The following is a 4,414-nucleotide window of genomic DNA, read 5'->3' on the forward strand; positions in this document are numbered from 1 at the left end:
TAGGGATACAAACACCAGATGCAGCAGAGGCAGCGGAACACTCTCAAATGTCTTGGACAGTTTTCTCAGAGCCTCTCAGCACCCAGGCTCTGATGTGAGGGGTATTCTTACAAAGAGGAAAAAGTTTTGGAAGATGCTGAAGAAGTACCTTGCAGACCCTCCAGCATCCTTTGTGATTCCTCTGTGCCTTACAACTATTGGGTATCCAAGCAAGACACGTGGCATGAACCATCTCTTGATGGCCTTGGAGGTCCTGGCCTGCCCTGCCACTAGCCTTTTGTCACAGTGGGTTTTTAGTGCTGCCAGGAGTATTATAACCAATAGGCCCATCTGCCTGTCAACTGAAAATGCAGACAGTATCATGCACCCTGCATGGTACTTACAGACTGGTTCGTGCGGGTGTCCTGAGCTGGAGTGACAGAACACAGGGCAAGCAATCAGGGATCCAGGAGGAGTGGTGTGGTCATGGCAAAGAGAAGTACTTCAAACATACAGGATCTTAAACATGTGACTACCGGGGGAGTGTCCGGGGGTGGAGCCAAACCCCAGAGTCCCTGAGAGCTACGCACTGCTGGGAGAAACAGGAGAAGAGACAGACAAACAAGAGTCACAACCAGAGGACAGCACAGGTCACAGAAGGGACTGACAGGAACAAAGTCAAAGAGAATGCAGAGGTCAGAACCAGAGCTATACCGCAGTACCAGAGGGGTGAGACAAAGCGGGTAGTCAAGGGGCAATGCAAGAGTCAAAAACCAAGCAAGATAATACGCAGTACCAAGACAGCAGGTAAACTCACAACAAAGAGATGCACCAGGTCAAAACCAAACAAGCAACAAGATAACAGGCACAAGGCACAGGCACACAAGGGGTCAACAAACTCTGTCGAGGGCAGGAGTATAACTGACAGGGAATGAGCCCAAGCAAGGCTATAAAAAGGCTAGCAAAAGCCAAAGGGAGGCTGTAAAAATTAACCCATTAACCCCTGACACAGCGACCTACCCACACCAGACAAACCATGACAGACACGCTGACTCTTATCAAAATGAACAAGGGATGAATTGGTCCAGACTTCTGTACACCACCGGATGAGAGAGTAAAATCACACATACACCAGAGGCCACTAAAATTATATAATAAAATATTATAATTACTATGAAAGTAGTTATGTTCTCATATTATTGTGATCACCTGGTGCACAGTGGATGAAGGAGTGGAGACCACTTATTTTGTAGAGAAAAACCCAATAACCAAGGGCACAGAAATGACAGCAGCAGAACCTAAACTCAAATCCAGTGCTTTTTTTTTCTGGTCTATTCACATGCATCCCTTTCCACACAAACATGGGTATACGCTTCAGGATTTCATCTTTTTTGTGTCATCCTCCTCCTCCACCACCATATCAACAGGATGATCATTCTACCCTAGCTATAATTTTTTTAAAGGTGTTTATGATACTTGCATTAACATTTTTAGATGCCTACCTCGAACATTCTTTTACATATATGTACACCTCTCAGGGGTAAATGTTTTTCAGCCCATTCACTTAGTGCATGGTCATTACCAGTCTAGGATACCCACTCCTTAATAATGGAAAAAAACATTTATGAGACCCTCCACTATGTCTCTTCAAAGAGGTATTGGAGTACCTCCTTCTAATTTTTGGCATCCCTTGCACTTAAAGCATATGCTTTACCAGTGTAGGAGACTCACTCTTTAGGCTGGTTTCACACTTGCGTTTTTTTTCGCGGTATTTTAGCGCTAAAAAACGCATGAGATTTTTTTTCCTATACTTTGCATGGGATGCGCTTATGTGCGCATACACACGCGTTTGTATGCGTTTTTGCGAGCATGCGTTTTTTTGCGGTATGCGCTCGGGCGCACAAAATGCATCCTGTTGCATTTTTTGGGCGTCCGACTTGCCTCAAAAAAACGCATGCGCGCGCAATGCATTTTTTTACAGCAAGACACCCATTATAAGTCTATGGGTGCGCATATGTGCGCATTGGCATGCTTATGTATGCGTTTTTTTGCACATGCGTTTTTTTTTGTTAACCATGGAATTTAGGGGTTTGGGTTAGAGTTAGGGTTAGTTAAGGGGGTTTAGGGTCAGGGTTAGGGTCAGGGTTAGGGTTAGGGTCAGGGTTAGGGTTAGTTAGGGTTTAGGGTTTGGGTTAGGGTTAGTATGGTTTGGTTAAGGGTTAGGGTCAGGGTTAGGGTTAGGGTTAGGGTCAGGGTTAGGGTTAGGGTCAGGGTTAGGTTTAGGGTTAGGGTTAGGGTCAGGGTTAGGGTTAGGGTCAGGGTTAGGGTTAGGGTTAGGGTCAGGGTTAGGGTCAGGGATAGGGTTAGGGTTAGGGTTAGGGTCAGGGTTTGGGTTAGGGTCAGGGTTTGGGTTAGGGTCAGGGTTAGGGTTAGTTAGGGTTTAGGGTTTGGGTTAGGGTTAGTATGGTTTGGTTAAGGGTTAGGGTCAGGGTTAGGGTTAGGGTTAGGGTCAGGGTTAGGGTTAGGGTCAGGGTTAGGTTTAGGGTTAGGGTTAGGGTTAGGGTTAGGGTCAGGGTTAGGGTTAGGGTTAGGGTCAGGGTTAGGGTTAGGGTTAGGGTCAGGGTCAGGGTCAGGGATAGGGTTAGGGTCAGGGTTAGGTTTAGGGTCAGGGTTAGGGTTAGGGTTAGGGTTAGGGTTAGGGTCAGGGTTAGGGTTAGGGTTAGGGTCAGGGTTAGGGTTAGGGTTAGGGTCAGGGTTAGGGTTAGGGTCAGGGTTAGGGTTAGGGTTAGTAAAGTCATGGTTTGGGTTAGTGTGAGGGGCCACCTAATGTTTGGAAAAAACGCAAACGCGGTAAAAACGCACTAAAAACGCATACAAACGCATAAAAACGCTGCTTTTTTTCATGCATGCTCATAAAAATGCTTGAAAAAAACGCAGCAGTTGTATGCGTTTGTATGCGTTTTTTCAATGCATTTTTTTGCGGGAAAAACGCGCTGCAAAAAAAGCAAGTGTGAAATTAGCCTTAGTAATGGGAAAAAATGCTTTTCTGTGGATCCACCTTCTAGTTGAGGGAACATTTTTTGAAACCAAAAGAGCCGATGGGTTCTATTAGTATATGATCCAGTGGCTTATTGTGGGCTGTTGGGTGGTCGTCACATAGGGAGTTCTCACACTGCATACAGGATTTCACAGCCGGGAAAGAAGAGTTTGCATCAGGCTGAGTAGATGCAAAACACTCCACTATTTTCCCCACTGGGTTGATGATATAACAGTTCCTTATGCTGCTACATTAAACTAATTGCTTTTTTTCAGGGCTATCTCAAATGGATTCTATTTTGTTATAATAATGCTCTTCGTCTACGGTGAGGTGTTGCGCTAGGTATAGCGTATGACAGTCATCTAGTCAGTGATTATTTCCTTATAAATTCTTAGCCTTACTACTGTTAAATGCCTTCATTGACTGATATATGTTTTTTACGTTCATTTTTACTCAGAAATTCATAAAATCGTGTTACTAGTATTACTCCAGTTTCTTTCTGCCCGTACAAGAAAAAAAATTTCAGGGCCGACTCAAATCCTTTCTATATTCTACAAAAATACAGCTATTATCTGCAATTTGTCAATGGTGAGGCGTGGCCTTATAAATTGTAAGCCTTGCCGCTGTTTTCTTCCATGCTCTCATTGATCGATTCATGCTTTTACGTTCAACTGTGCTCAGAAATTCATCAAAGCTGTCAGTGTTACTTGCATTGTTCCACAGTTTCTTGCTGCCATGTACAATAAAAAAAATTCACATTCTACAATAATACTACTCTTATCTGCAATTCGTCTACAGTTAGCTGTGGCAATAGGAATAGCATATAACAGGCATCTAGTCAGGGATCATTGTCTTAAAAATTGCAAGCCTTGCTGCTGTTTTTCTCCATGCACTCATTAACCGATTCATGTTTTTTACTGTGTTCTGTACTCAGTAATTCCTCAAAGCAGGCAAAATTAAATGATTTATTGTGACCATCCACAGTTTCTCTATAGCATATGTATGTAAGAGGTAGTGGTGGGAGACTTTAAGCATCTAGAGATGGAATTACTACTTCTGAACTCCCAATGCTTTGTTTCCATCTGTTTCTGGGTTCTTCTTGAAGTATGTTTGGGGTCATTGTCCTGCTGGAAGACCCATGACCTACTACGATGCAAACCCAGCTGTCTGACCCCTGGCACTACATTGCAACCTTTGGGAATCATCACATTCAAGGCACAGGACCAAAGGCAGTAAAACCACCCCCAAAATATCTTTGAACCTCCATCATATTTCACTGTAACTACTATATTCTTTTATTTGTAGGCCTCATTCCATTTACACTAAACAGTAAAATTATGTGCTTTACCAAAAAATACTCTATGTTGGTCTTATCTGTCTACAAGACACCTGCTGGCC

The sequence above is a fragment of the Dendrobates tinctorius genome, unplaced genomic scaffold (assembly GCF_039654945.1).
Source record: "Dendrobates tinctorius isolate UK_male_01 unplaced genomic scaffold, ASM3965494v1 ptg000326l, whole genome shotgun sequence".
Taxonomy (NCBI): Eukaryota; Metazoa; Chordata; class Amphibia; order Anura; family Dendrobatidae; genus Dendrobates; species Dendrobates tinctorius.